This window comes from Nyctereutes procyonoides, unplaced genomic scaffold, assembly GCF_905146905.1.
Source record: "Nyctereutes procyonoides isolate TBG_1078 unplaced genomic scaffold, NYPRO_anot_genome, whole genome shotgun sequence".
NCBI classification, from domain to species: Eukaryota; Metazoa; Chordata; class Mammalia; order Carnivora; family Canidae; genus Nyctereutes; species Nyctereutes procyonoides.
Window position 1 is genome coordinate 2,787,396 of NW_026575157.1, and position 15,861 is coordinate 2,803,256.

General features: G+C 40.5%; 1 pseudogene; it reads left to right on the forward strand.

The window, feature by feature from the left end:
- Nucleotides 1-8,874: 8,874 nt before the first annotated feature.
- LOC129502308 (acylpyruvase FAHD1, mitochondrial-like) lies at nucleotides 8,875-10,107 on the forward strand (annotated as a pseudogene).
- Nucleotides 10,108-15,861: the final 5,754 nt, after the last annotated feature.

Consider the following 15,861-nt stretch of genomic DNA (forward strand, 5'->3'; position numbering starts at 1 on the left):
CAGATAATTTTGTTTTAAAACTGTATAGCTGTTCCAGTTATCTCCACTACAAAATCAAGATCAGTCACTGGTACTTCACTTGCTTTAAGGTGAAATAAATGAAGTAGTTTCAAATAACAAAGATGAAGTTGCTCATCACACACGGTCTACTTTATATAATAGCCTTTATTTACTCTTAAGAATTGGGTGATTATGAATTATTGTAATTCTCATAAATTATATTTTTCTAACTGAAAATTTCTTAGTGACCTTATCTATGTACATATTTTTAAAGGAAAAAGATACGGCTATGGGATGCCTGGATGGCTCAGTGGTTGAATGTCTGCCTTTGGCTCAGGGCATGATCCTGGAGTACCGGGATCAAGTCCCACATCGGGCTTCCTGCATGGAGCCTGCTTCTCCCTCTGCCTGTGTCTCTGCCCCTCTCTCTCTCCATGTCTCTCATGAATAAATAAATAAATCTTTAAAAAAAAAGAAAGAAAAAGAAAATGATAGGGCTAATAGAGGTTTTAAAAAAAGTCTGTAGCTCTATAGGCTCTACTTGCTATGAAACTCTCCAGCATTTCTCAAATCAGAGTATATTGATGACAGTGTTCTGAATACAAACATAATCATCCTTGATGTTTGTTCCAATGGAGAAAATGTTGGGGATCACTGGATTACATCATCACTGTCCCCATTCACAACTCCTTAATATCATGTATTTCTTCCAATATGGAAAGTATAGCACTCCTGGTAAAATAAGTCTTTTAATTCCATTCTTAACTTACTTGACATGTCAACTCAAAAATATAATAGTATAGAAAACATATAGATGGGGGTACCTGGGTGGCTCAGTTAAGCATATGCCTTTGGCTCAGGTCATGATCTCAGGGTCCTGGGATCAAGTCTTGCTGAGCAGGGGAGTCTGCTTCTCCCTCTTTCTCTGCCATTCCCCCTAATTGTGTTGTCTTTCTCTCTCTCAAATAAATAAAAATCTTTAAAATAAAAAGAAAGAAAGAAAACATACAGATGGCCAACAGACACAGAAAAAGACACTCAATATCACTTGCCATCAGAAAAATGCAAATCAAAACTACAATGAGGGGCACTTGTGTGGCACAGTTAAACTTCCAACTCTTGGTTTGGCTCAGGTCATGGTCTTGAGGTCGTGGATCAAGCCCTGCATTGGGCTCTGCACTTGGCAGGGAGTCTGCTTGAGGTTCTCTCCCTCTCTCTCCGCCCCTCTCCCTGCTCTCTCTCTCTAAAATGAACAAATAAATCTTAAAAAAGAAAAAAAAGCTACAATGAGATAGCAACTCACACCTGCCAGAATGGCTAAAATCAGCAACACAAGAAACAACAAATGAGGATGTGCAGAAAAAGGAACCCTCATGCACTTTTGGTAGGAATGCAAACTGGTACAATTATTGCAGAAAACAGTACAGAGGTTCCTCAAAAAATTAAAATAGAACTACTCTATGACCCAGTAATCACATTACTGGGCATTTACCCAAAGAATACAAAACCACTAATTTGAAGGGACATATGCACCCACATGTTTATTGCAACATTATTTTTTTTAAAGATTTATCTATTTATTTATGATAGAGAGAGAGAGAGAGAGAGAGAGAGAGAGAGAGAGAGGCAGAGACATAGGCAGAGGGATAAGCAGGCTCCATGCCTGGAGCCCAACGTGGGACTCGATCCCAGGACTCCAGGATCACGCCCTGGGCCAAAGGCAGGCGCCAAACCGCTGAGCCACCCAGGGATCCCCCACAGCATTATTTATAATAGCCAAATTACAGAAGCAGTCCAAATGTCCATCAATATAAATAAAATGTATATATGTGTGTGTATACACACACAGATACACATACGCCACACATAGAATATTACTCAGTCATCAAGAAAAATGAAATCTTGCCGTTTGCAACAACATGATGGAGCTGGAGAATATTATGCTAAGTGAAGTAAGTCCGTTAGAAAAAGACAAATACCATATGATTTCACTCAGATGTGTAATTTAAGAAACAAAACAAATGAACAAGGGGGGAAAAAGAGAAACAAACCTAGAAACAGACTCTTAAATATAGAGAACAAACTGACGGTTACTAGGAGAGGGTGGGGTGGGTGGAATAGGTGATGGGGATCAAGAGTGCACTTATCATGATGAGTACTGCATATGGTACAGAATTGCTGAATCACTATATTGTACACCTGAAACTAACAAATATTATTAACTATACTGGAATAAAAATTAAAGTTTTTTAAAAAGCAGTATATACCTTGGGAGCAAAATATGAATACTTTATCTTTTTGGAACATATACTGTATTAGTTTTCTGGGGTTGCATAAAAAACACCACAACCTGACTTAAAAGAACAGAAATTTAGTCTCATACAATTTTGGAGGCCAGAAATCAGAAATCAAGGCATCAGCTGGTTCGTTCCTTTTGTCAACTCAACGACAGAATCTATATCATGCTTCTCTTACAGCTTCTGGTGGCTGTCAGAGTCCTTGCCATTCCTTGTCTTTATACAAACAGTACTCCCAGTTTTGCTTCCAACCTCACATAGCCTTGTTCTTTGCGTATTTTCCTCTGTGTCTCTGTGTGTCTCAAATCTTCCTCTCCTTTCTCTTATAAGGGCACTAGTCATTGGATTTAGGGTCTACTCCAAACCCAGAGTAATCTCATCCTAAGGTCCTTAATTATATCTGCAAAGACCCTATTTCCAAATAAGCTCATACTTAGAGATGCCAGGGGTAGGACTTAGACCTATCTTTTTGAAAGACACTATTCAATTTATGTCAGTCTCAAATGCAAAATTCATTAATGCTATCCCAGCATCCCCCAAAGTCTCCATTACTTTAAATCCAAAATCTTGTCTAAATTATAACCAGCTAGGGCAGCTCTAGTGGCCCAGTGGTTTAGCATTGCCTTCAGCCCAGGGCGTGATCCTGGAGACCCGGGATAGAGTCCCATGGTGGGCTCCCTGCATGGAGCCTGCTTCTCCCTCTGCCTCTGTCTCTGCCTCCCTCTCTCTCTCTCTCTCTCTCTGTGCCTCTCATGAGTAAATAAAATCTTAAAAATATAAATAAATAAATAAATACATACATACATACATACATACATACATACCAGCTCAAAGAAATTCCAAATCCCACCTTCTACATCATCTAAATCAGGTATGGGTAAGACTCTCTGTAAAATTCATCTTAGGGTAAAGTTTCTCTTTCTCCATTGATCTATAAAACTAGAAAACAAGTTCTCCATTTCCAAAATAGGAATACACATAGGATACACATTCCCATTCCAAAAGGGAGAAAATGGAAAATATAGAGGGATCACTGGTCCCAAGCAAGTTTGAAATACAAGAAGGAAAATTCTGTATGGTTTCCAGGGATGAGAAAATCCTCTTTACCTCAAACCTCTTCCCTCTGCACCCATGGAGATGGACCTCTAGGCTCACAGATGCTCCATTGGCATTGGTCTGTAGAGCTTCTGTCAGCCCCTGCTTCTGCATTTGCAGCACTGCCCTGTAAGTCGTTCTTCTCTTTTCTTGAAAATTATAAGTCTGCAGCTGAATAGCTCTCTGCTATTCCAGCGTCTTTCATGTTTATGGATATTTGGGAGTCTAATAGTCTTTCATTTGTCCAATCTCTGTTCCTTTCAGTCCAAGCTGGTAGTGTTTCTACTGGAGTAACATTCTAAAACTTTGTCAGTCTCCTGTGTAATTCATGAGAATCCACACAATTAGACAAGAGTTGTCAACAGACCTTCCTGGATAAGCTCATCCCTATTCCTGGTCAGGAATGCTACATGGTCAGTTAGCTCCATGGTCAGTTAGCTCCATAAGTTACACACATACTCTCTTCAACAAAGATGGCCCCAGCCACATCCTTGGCCCCATCTCTAATACATGCTTTTCTAACAGTGAACTTCCAAATTTAGCAATATGGGTAGAACAAGAGCCTTCCAAATCATCAACTGCTTGTTGCTTTTTGCTTAAGATTTCCTTCCTCAATTTATCTCTTTCCTCTTGAAGTAAAAGTTGTCCCTTCAAAGCTATGCATGGAAATTTCAGCTAAATACTCAAATTTGTAGCTTATAAATTCTACTTTCCACCCAACAGTAGATCACAATTCAGCCAAGTTTTCAGCCACTTTATAACAAGGACTGCTTTTCCTTCAGTTTCCAACAACACGTTCCTCATTTCCTTTTGAGATCTCACCAGAAACACCTTCAATATTCACATTTCCATCAACAGTCTCTTCAAGGAAATCTGGACTTTTTCTACTATGCACTTCAAAATGCTTTCAACCTCTACCCATTTTCCAAAGCCATTTCCACATTTTTAGGTATTTGTTACAGCAGACTCTATTCTCAGTATCAAGATTATCTGTATGAGTCAAGTTTGCACCAGAAAAACAGAAGCAGTAAACACACACACACACACACACACACACACACACACATCCCTCTTATTGAGATTTATTTCAAGGAATTAGTTTCTACAATTTAGGATCTGGCTGAACAAGTCTTGTTGAGGTCTGAGGTCTACAGACATGGGGCACGACAGTGGCTAGAAACTCTCAGGCAGTAGCTAAGGCTGTATCCACAGACAGAATATCTTCCTCAGAGAAACCCTAGTTTTGCTCTTAAGATCTTTCAACTGATTGGATGAGACCCACCCATATTATTCAGGATAATCTCCTTTACTTAAAGTCAACTAATTGTAGATACTAACTACATCTACAAAATATTTTCACAGTAACATCTAGAATAGTGTTGGGATGAACACTGGGTACTATAGCCTAGTCAAGTTGACACATAAAACCAGCCATCACATGCATTCTATATTATAAGATATTAGTAAAATGCTTAATGTGGTAAGTTCATTATTTCAGGTTGTAAGACAGAGGCACATATAAGAAAAAAAAAAGAGAAAGAAAAAAATCTACAAGCGTATTCTTGGCAAATGTGATTTCCCAAGGTATTAGGGATGGTTTTTCTATAATGTAAAATTAATTAAAAAGGGGGGGGGCACCTGGGTGGCTCAGTGGTTGAGCATCTGCCTTCAGCTCAGGGTGTGATCCCACAGTCCCAGGATCGAGTCCCACGTCGGGCTCCCTGCATGGAGTCTGCTTCTCCCTCTGCCTGTGTCTCTGCCTCTGTGTGTGTGTGTGTGTGTGTGTGTGTCTCTCGTGAATAAATAAAATATTTTAAAAATAAAAATAAAAATTAATTAAATTAAATTAAATTAATAAAAATGTATCTCAGGAATAGATTATTTTCACATAGCTTTTGAGGGCAAAAATCTCAAATTAAAATAGATTTCCAGGTAGCATTTCTGCCAAAGCAAAGGATAGAAAGATATAAAAGGAAGAAAGAGAAAAAAGAGGAAAAGAAGGAAAGATTTGTCCTGGGACTCATAATTTGGATAACTAGCTACTAAAAGATATTCTTGGGCAAAGAGGCATAAAACAAAAAAAGGGGCAAAAGGGCATTTAGTGTGTACATTATAAAACTCCAAAAAGGTAACAGTACACAGGATGTATAATTTCTCTCTTTTTTCCCTTAAGCCACTAGTTAGCATATCCTGATATTCCAGAAAGACCACTATTTAATATTAATTATAAATACAGATCAAAAATTATTTTTAAAAATCTTAGAATAATATAATCTAGAATGAATTATCCCTAGCATTATGAGAAAAACTTTTTAAAATTGTACTAAGCTTAATAGATGTAACAAATGTTTCTAAACATGTGAATCTCTTTAAAAATATGACTGCTTGACCTGTTGATTTTCAAAATCTGTTTCCTGTCTACCTTTCCAAAACTTTTCTTTCCCACATTCCCAAGTCCACTAATCTATTTTTTGAGATTTAAGCAAGAGATTAGCTCTTGTGTTAAGGATCGTGTCCTCAAATGTCACCCACTCCCTCCCAAAACCCACCACATAGTTCTATAATTAGACATTCATTTTTCCACCTGTTTTACTAGAGCCAGAAAGGTTAAAGATATATTCTTAGTATCAGTATTTATGTTAGTATTTCTATTTAGAGGTGCAACACCTAAATGGATGCCTGGAATTCTGCAGCATTCAATAAACATTTATAAAATGAATAAATGAGCAAGAATGTCAATAGAGCCTCCATATTATTATGTTTTTGTCAGTGATTTAAATCAGAGACTGAGTTAGGCCTGTAGACAACTTTTAAATTATTTTTTTCCAGAGAAGCATTTTTGTTTTTAAGTTAAATTTAAATACCTTTAGGTAAAGCACACACTCCTATTTCCAGAGTCCAATATCAACTCTATTTTCTCTGATCTGGCAGTTTCACACAATTGTTACCTGACTAACCCTCACAGTAACTGAGTTTGCTGCTCCTGGAGTATATTTTATAGAAGAAATAATATTACGTTTACAGGTATAAAATAAGTGGTACACATAGTTTGAAATGAGATGTATTTTAATAAAAATCTTAAAAAGATTTGTACACTTATGTGAGGAAAGAAATGAGAAAAATATACTAGAAACAACATCCCATGATAGATTTTTAAAGTAAGCTTTATAATACGATAGCTATGGAATAGGCAGTAGAGCATATAATCATCCCACATCCTTATTACCCATCTAGACCAAAAACAGGCTGACATGGAAAATGTGAGGATGGTTCCCAGGATGGCTGCCAAGATCAGTAGAGGTTAGAAGAGAAAGCCTGATCATGAAGATTATCTCCAAGGAAGACTAAAGAATTGCATCATATTTCTAAAGATGGAAAAGGATGAACAAAAGCATTGTCACTGTTCATTTAAGACAGCTGGGCAGAGCTCTAGAAACAGGAGGGGTGGAAATTTTTTAAAACAAAACAAAATTGTGAAAAAAAATAGTTGTAAATAGACGAATTCTGCTAAAGAAAGAACAAAGAAAAGGCACGTTGTAGGCAACATTCTGAGGACACTCCTCTTTGACTAAATAAGTAATCAAGTTATTTAAACAGGATAATCACTGCCAAAAGAGGAGTTCCAATAACCATCAGTCCAATTTAGAGAACATGTTCAACTAACCAAACTGTGCACTGGACTTCCCCCACAGAAATAGTACCAATAGGATACAAAGAGATATACACAGGAAGAGATTTATTATAGCAATTAACTGGGATGATTAAGAAAGTCTAGAAGTCCCAAGATCTGCCATCTCTGTGTTGGAGAAGAAAGAAGTCAGTATAATTCAGTCCAAGGCCAAAAAAGGAGGGCAGAAGGAGAGATGCTGGTGTAAGCCCCATAGTCAGAAAGCCTGAGAACCAGGAGCTCTAATGTCAGTGGGCAGCAGAAAGTAGAAATCTCAGCTCAAGAAGAGAGAGAGATCACCTTTCTGTCTCTCTCTGCCCTCAACAGAATGGGTCCCCACTATTAGTTCACGAGGGCAGATCTTTACTCAATCTACTGATTCAAATGTTAATAATCTCTTCCAAAAACACCCTACAGACATACCCAGAAATGTTTCACCAGGTATTTGGACATCCTTTAGCCAATCAGGCTGACACATAAAATTAACCATCACACTGTGTAAACACATCCTGACTTCAGATTTGTTTCCCTAGTACAAAAAGACATTAATAAATAATTGCTGAATAGTTCATCTGTGCTAGCTACCAAGACTGGTGCTGAAACAAAGAACTACAAAGGACAAGCTATAGTCCCCACACAGCTATATGATTCTGTGTAGAGGCCTCAGACTTTTCTTTCTTACAACATATAACTTACATGTAAAACAACTGTTCCATTGGTAACATTTCTTTGCAGTAAATGATTTCCATGAACATTCCCCTACTCCTCTCTCTGTCTCTCTCTCTCTCTCTCTCTCACACACACACACACACACAACACACACACGTAGAATTTTCTCTGTACCTCCAGGAAGGTGAGTTAGCTGGGTATATTCCACTTGCCCCTCTGGATCCATTCTCTACCTGCTCCATGGCCCAGAAGACTGGCTGGATTCTATCAAGGGATGGGCTGCATTAACAGGCTCCCCTCCTTGTGGCTTCTTACTGAATTCAGCCAATGAGGAGCACCTAGAAAAGATCAGAGGGAGAAAAGGGGGTCAGGATACTTACTATCTCCTTCCTTGTGGGATTGCTGCAGGCTGTCTGCATCCACCAAGCATCCCTAACCATCCTGCAGTTTCTAGCCTGAGTCCTGCATTGTCCCCTGTGGTATCCTCACACCTTAGTTAAAAGTCCTTCTACCAAACTCTTCTGAAATCGTCCGATATCAGTATGCCATCTCTGGATCTTCCAAGACCCTAACACACTGAGACTGAAGTGTCCGGGATCCAAGACCTCTAGGGAGAGCGGACGTGATGGAAACATACTTGGATACATTGCAGGGGCAGTGAAAGGATAGATGTAAAAATCTTGAAGCTGATTCTTTCCTGGGCCTGGTCTGGGGAATCATCAGGCAAAGAAACTCAATAAAGAGACTAGGGGTGGGGCAGCCCGGGTGGCTCAGTGGTTTAGCGCCGCCTTCAGCCCAGGGCGTGATCCTGGAGGCCCGGATCGAGTCCCACATCGGGCTCCCTGCATGGAGCCTGCTTCTCCCTCTGCCTCTGTCTCTCTCATGAATAAATAAATAATCTTAAAAAAAAGAAAGTAGAGCAAGATGCAGCACGGCATGAATATTGAAAAAAAAAAATGAGTGGGGGAGATGCCTAAGCAGGAAAGCCTGAGGGTAGTCATACAAGGTGAGTTTGCCTCTGCATGACAGGTGCAGAAAGGCAGGGCCGTACAAGAGGCCAGGAATTTTGCCAAGGGCAACCACACCATTAGAGGCTGTGGTGGGCAAAGAAGTCATCAGAGCACACCTCAAAACCACAGCGGGACAATGCACACCTCAGCGGAGACCAGCTCGGGAGAGCTGATGCACCAGGTGAGCCAGCCTACCTGCAAAAGACAGAGCCTACCAGGCCCCGAAGACCTGGTGAAGTGGGCTGCACAACAGCCAGAGCGAGCGGTCGGGGCCACAGCAGAAGGACTGCGGTCCGGATGCCCCTGCCCACGGCGCCAAGGACACAAAAGCTTCCTTCTGCCCCCAAATGACCCCCTTGGGAAGGAGGAGAGGGAGAAGAGAAGCCTTAAAAGAGAAAATTTTTTAGAGACTGAGAAATTACCAAAAAAAAAAAAAAAAAAAGACTAACAGACTGATAACGTAAGTTTAAAAAGCATGAGAATAGACCAACCCCCCTCAAACCTGAGAACAAACGGAGCGACCCCTCCCTCTCTCAGGGATCAGGTGCGAGGCCCGCGGCCCCTGGAGAGTAGCTCCCAGAAGGCCGAGCGCCGCCGCGGGCGGGGGGGGGGGGGTGCCCGCGCAACGCCAAGCGAGACGTCCCGAGGTAGTTCGTCCGCTCCGGGTAGCCGTAGGTGTCAGGTGACCTGGCCTGGCCAATCCGCTCGACTCTAGGGCCGACCTGCAAGAGCCCTGCTGGCTCGGGGGCCGCTGCGGGGCTCACGGGAGCTGGGGAAGGGGAAGTCGCCCGCCGTGCTTCTGGGCAGGAGCTACGCGGACCGCACGGGGAACCGCACAGAGCAGTTGAGAGCATGGCGGCTGCTCTTCCTGAAGCTGCCCACCACGTATGCCCCGAGCGCTTGGCCAGCCTCCTGTCCTCTCACAGCCACAGCCTGCACCTGGAGCTCGAGCTGGGCGTGGTGGCGGGCACGCGTGGCGGTGTGGCCGGCTGTGCCCTGGATGTGACCACCAGCGATGTGCGGGACGAGTGCAAGAAGGGGCTGCCCTGACTCGCCACCAGCTTCACAGCCTTCAGTCCCGTCAGCACGTTTGTGCCCAAGGAGAAGATCCCCGAGCCTCACAGCCTGAAGCTCTGGCCGAAGGTCAATGGCAAAGTCAGCCGGGAGGTGTGACATCCTCCATGATTCTTCCCATCCTCTGTATCATCGGCAACGTTTCCAAGATCATGCAAGAAGGAGGCACTATCTGGACCAGGATGCCAAAGGGAATGGGACCTTTTTTAAAAAATAAAGAATAAAGCGTGAAATTCAGGCTGACATACACAAGGTTGTTAATATGAGATTTAAGGTGGAAAGGCCAAAATACTGAGTCCATACAAAGCACTCTGAACTTTTTAAATTTTAGAAGAAAAGGGAACAAGACAGAAGGAAACAAAGGTTCCTTAAGGTCACAGTCCTTTCATAAGAACCCAATTTTTAACAGTGATTTAACTAGATTGCTATGTCTCAACTCAAGGAATCCAAGGAAAATGTGATCTAGAGGACACTGGACTAGAAATCGAAAGGAGAAACATGAAACAGTATCTTCTAGGAAGCAATAAGAATAAAGTACTTGTGATGCTTCTGAAGAGGAGAATTTATCAAACCAGATGTTCAGAAAACTTACTTTCCTGAAAGTGGACTGGATAAGACTTTTCCATGGATGATCATTCAGGGATTCGTAATTCAAGACTTAAAATCTAAAGGAAGCAGAAAAGCATGTTTCATGTCAACATTTTCCACATTTTCTTGGTCATGATAATCACCTGAGGATATTTGTAAATACACAAATTTCCCAGTTACTGGCCCATACCAAGCTCTTTTAATTAGTGGGATTAATTCATCTCTAGCTCTCTAAATGAGTCTTATGACAAAAATGTGATACATTACTCCACATAATCAATTAACCTAAAATTTACTTAAAAAATGAACAATGAAAGAAGACTTATTTACTTAGGGCATGTACCATGGCCCATAGATTCAGAGTTTGAGAGGGAATTTTGAAATTATTGTCATCCCAATAAATATGCTATCTTTTGGGGGAGGAGGAGGTACATGAGATATGATAGAACATAGAGCTACATTTCTGCTTCCCAACTTGTGACTGTTCAAACTGAACTTCTCCATGTGCATAGTGATTCAATTTGGGGTAGAATATGAAAGGCCTATAGGATATATTTGTCTACAGAAAGATTTGGAAGTCATTGGTATATATGTCATGCTGGAATAATGGATGTAGATAAAGTAGCAACAGCAGAAGGTGGAGAATAACATAGAAGGAAAAGTCAGAAACATGGGTAACATCCATATTTAAAGGAAAGAGAGGGAGAAATTACTAGAAGAAACAAAGGAACAAACAGATTGGAAAGTAATCCTGAGACTAGGATAACACAAAAACTGAGAGGAGGAAATCATTCTAAAAAGAACAATTAACACTGGCAAATTCTTTGGGGAAAACAGATAGGATACAGACAGAAAAGAGGCCATTAGAGTTTTTTCCCTAAAGGCAAAGGAAGGAAGGAAGGAAAAGGAAAGTGTCCTAAATCAACAAGTCTGTTGTTCTGTCAATGCCTTAAGACCTTGCACAATACTGGCTAAGGAGATAATTGTGTCTAAACATCCTAGGAACTTATTAAGAGTTTATATCTTCTATGTTACACATATTTGAATAGCATTAAATATATTTATTCAGCTATTTAAAAATGACAGCTATTAGTAAATTACATTAGTATTTTATGAGCATAAATATATCTGGGGTTTTTGTTTTGCTTTTTGAGAGAGAGAGACCATGCGAGCAGTGGGAGAGAGAGAATCCTAAGCAGGCTTCACACTCAGTACTCAATGCAATTGAGTCCAATGCAAGGCTCAATCTCACAACCCTAAGATCATGACTTGAGCGAAAATCAAGAGTCGGAATCTTAACCAACTGAGCCACCCAGGCGCCCCTCTATCTGGGTTCAAATGCATGGCTCTTCAGTGTTCATTTCTTCACTTTCATCAAAAAGTTACAAATAGGACTGTGCTCATTTCTATTACAGTGGATTGTATACCAGTCCATGCTCTCTAATATCTATTTGCCCTCAATAAATAAGACAGCAAGAAAGGAGAGAAGAAACTTAGGCGAGAAAAAAAAAAAACACTTTGGTAGACTGAGATTTTATATCAATTACTTGTTTTTAATATTGAAATTTCTTACTGTCAGCAAACTTTCATCAAAAATGTCAGAATTTTGGGGATCCCTGGGTGGCTCAGCAGTTTAGCGCCTGCCTTTGGCCCAGGGGCGTGATCCTGGAGTCCCAGGATCGAGTCCGGGATCGAGTCCCAGGATCGAGTCCCACATCAGGCTCCCTGCATGGAGCCTGCTTCTCCTCTGTGTCTCTACTTCTCTTTTTCTCTGTATCTCTCATGAATAATCAATCAATCAATCAGAATTTTATGGTTTATATGGCTTCAAGCCCAAAAGAAATTATACTTAACTTATACAAATGATTAAAGTCTGTGACAGATGACTACGGCTAAGTAGATCACAAAATGAGGTAGCAGTATTAATCATACAATAAATGGAATCATTTGGTCTCATTTATTTGACCTAGACCATGATCTAATTTTTCTTTGAACTTAAGGAGTTAATCGTTTGTGCAGAGAGATAGTGTGTTGGTAGGGATAGTCTAATGGGCATGCAGGGTATCTATTTCTGTAAATTTACTGTGTTTGATTAAGTCCTTTATGCACAACTGTTAGTAAATGGGATGCCTTGTCTATAAGACTTCTATTTTCTGGGGTTTGACCCCATTGTAAATTTTGCACATATGTTTCAATACTTAGCATGAACTATGCCAGCCTTCAAGTACTGTAATGGGAAGAAAGAGCCTCAGGTCATGACAGTGCGAATTTGCAGAAGAAACATAGCTTCCCCTGTGATTAGAAGACAATTTTAGTAATTGTTAGGGAATTTCACCCTTAACATCCAGGTTGAGGAAAGGGGTGCAAGATGCAAAGTTTAGATCTTAATTGGATGCAAAGTCCAGGTGTTCCCTTCAATAGGAGGTTCCTGCCCCTACCTTGAGAATAATGGCTGAGAGTGTTGTTCTGGGCACTCTGATGTTTTATGTAGAAGTGTTTTACATAGAAGCTTATCAGTCTATGCCTAGGATCTAGTGGAGTAGATCTGGGGTGTGCCAATCACAAAGCAGCCTTCTGAACCAAGGCACTCACACTCCAGCTTCCAGGAATATAGGCAACTAATAGCTCATAGCTAAAATCCTCTCCTGGAATCTGGGAGCCACCTAATCCAAGATTTTTCCTCTCCCCAGGGGCAGTGCAGTCTATATTCAATAACTGGTTAACTGGGATGGGAGTGGGGGAAGGGAATAAAAGGACCAGTCTGCTCCATGCCTTAATTAGGGATAATTCTAAAGAGCCATATAAACTCCAGATCTTCTCTATTGCAACTACAAGACAGTGTCCATCTCTCCTGCCTGATTCTATTCCTTTCAATGCTTTCAAATCCACTTCAGCAGTATAGGATTTGAGAGCATTCACCAGTAAAATTCCCACATGCAAATCTACATCTCAAAGTCGTTTCCAGGACTATTGACCTAAGGCAGAAGTCAGGAGTGGTCCTAGAAGGAGATTCTAAAATGGGACTTTGATGCTAAATCACCTGCTGATGGCTAGCAGTGAGGACTCCATCACTGGTGATATAGGTGGAGTGGTAACAACAGCTCCAGGCAAACTGTAGCAATGCAATTGTTAAGACTTTCACCTGGGGTGAACTGAATGGGAAGAGAAAACACTGGCTGCAGGCAACATTCAAGCATTTGAGAGATTTTGGGGAAGTAGTAATTATAGGGACTGTGGAAGGAATGGCTGTTGCTGAGGGCTATCAATTCACCTGAGAAAAACAATGAAAAACTAGAGATAATTAATCACCAATTTAAGGTAAAGTGTGAAAGCCAGAGGGATCCCTTGGCAGCACATAAAGAATCTCTGCTCTACTGTAGCTGAAAGGCAAAGAAAGCTAAGGGTTTTTTCCCCAGAACTGAATTATAAAGTTAACAGAACTCCAGAGAAGGCTAAATTCTAAAATGGGTAAGCTGACAATGCCAAGATCAGGACCTGGATTAGTAAACCTGGAATGGGAATATCTAGGTCTTTGCCCTCAAAAATCTTGAATACTCAGGTTCTCTTGACCCTTTGGGGCCCATCAGAAGTGATCCATTCCTCCTTGCTAAAAAGAAGCATTTTCCCCTCTTATTTGAAGTCAATGCAGAGACTTCTGCCTTTCAAGACAATACACGTCCCTCTCAAGGTCTACCCCAAATCCCCTATGGGCCTCCAATAAACTGAAGAAGAGGGGATCCCTGGGTGGCTCAGCGGTTTCACGGCTGCCTTTGGCCCAGGGCATGATCCTGGAGTCCCGGGATCGAGGCCCGCGTCGGGCTCCTGGCATGGGGCCTGCTTCTCCCTCTGCCTGTCTCTCTCTCGCTCTCTATGTCTATCATAAATAAATAAAAAATAAATCTTTAAAAAAATAAATAAATAAACTGAAGAAGAGGTCAAGAATCTATGAGAAATCACCGTGCAATGCCAAGGCAACATTATATAGTAATAATTGAACCAGTTCTTCACAGAAACCTACGCGCGTTTTCTCAGGTAATTATACACTGGAAAAAAAGATAATTCCTAGAAATGTCAAGGTCATATTTATTATTCAGGAATGCAAATTCATCCAATACTCCATGCCTGAGTGAGCTCACACAGTAATAAATTCACTAGATATAGTTAACACTGGGTGCAAAGGGATCCTCAAGCAACTCAGTAATCATTTCCTCTACCCTTCATTTTATATTAGAGTAGACATACTTGGTATTTAGGAAACACCCTACCCCTACTCCAGGTTGGTGATTTGGACTTTGGAAGTAAGAACCAATGGGAAAGACCAAGTGGATACCTCTGTCCAGATTTCACTATAGGTAGTTAGGCGGCTGCCTGTCCTAAGAAGGACGTGGTCCGGATTACCCATTTGATAAACCATCTAGACCAGCAAAAAGTGAAGAGAATCTAGAATGGGTAGAAGATGAGTAGAACAATAAGTATCAGTTGTAGTACCAAAACCAGCTGCAGGACTGGGGTTGTTTCTGATTACATATTTAAATGATAATATTTTGGGGCACCTGACTGGCTCAGCTGATAGAGCTGACAGTTTGAACTCTGATCTCAGAGTTGTGAGTTTGAGGTCTATGTCAAGTAAAGAGAATACTTTTTTAAAAATGACAATACCTTGGATATATTTCATTAAAGAAAGTATATCATTAAATTAAATTTAAAAATTTTAATATGGCTACTTGAAAATGTAAAACAGCATGTGACTCATATTTGTGGCTTGCATTATATTTCTGAAAAGTTTGCTTTATAATATCTGCAGGAAACAAAAACTGCATCAGGAAGCCATCAGTTGCTAAATACATATGATTTAACCAATGGAGTAAGAGTTAGTTAGGTAGCCATGGTGTTTGGGGAGAAAGCACAGTCTATTGAGAAACTGAAAAAGGAAAATATCCTTCCAGCTGACTCCTTTCTTCCTCTTTATAGGCATGGCATAAATGCCACCCATGAAGCTAGGATAGATACTGCAGAGATCTGATTATTTCATAATTTTAAAACATCATGGGAATCTTCCCTAAATGCTTTGTCTGAACTCAAAATCTATATCCATATCACTTCAACAAACAAATATCTCTGCAGCCATCTGACCTGTCTAGATTGTAGAGGATCCTACAGGTCTGCATGTATGGAGGAAATGCATCTTAAAATGAAAGCTCTAAATAAGATATAGTCATTGCATTTTAGAAACAAAGTTTAAAATAAGACAGTAACTACAATATTCATCATCCACCATAAAATTATCTGTTGTAATCTCCACTTCTGGATATGGATAGCTAAATAGCAATATATAAACAAACAACATCAAAGTGCCTTTTTGGCTAACTGCCACCCTGCCATTTCTGAACTATAGCCAATTATAATGACATCACTCTAGCTTCGTGTCCTTTACTGACCTTCCTACTTATGTTGCCAAAAT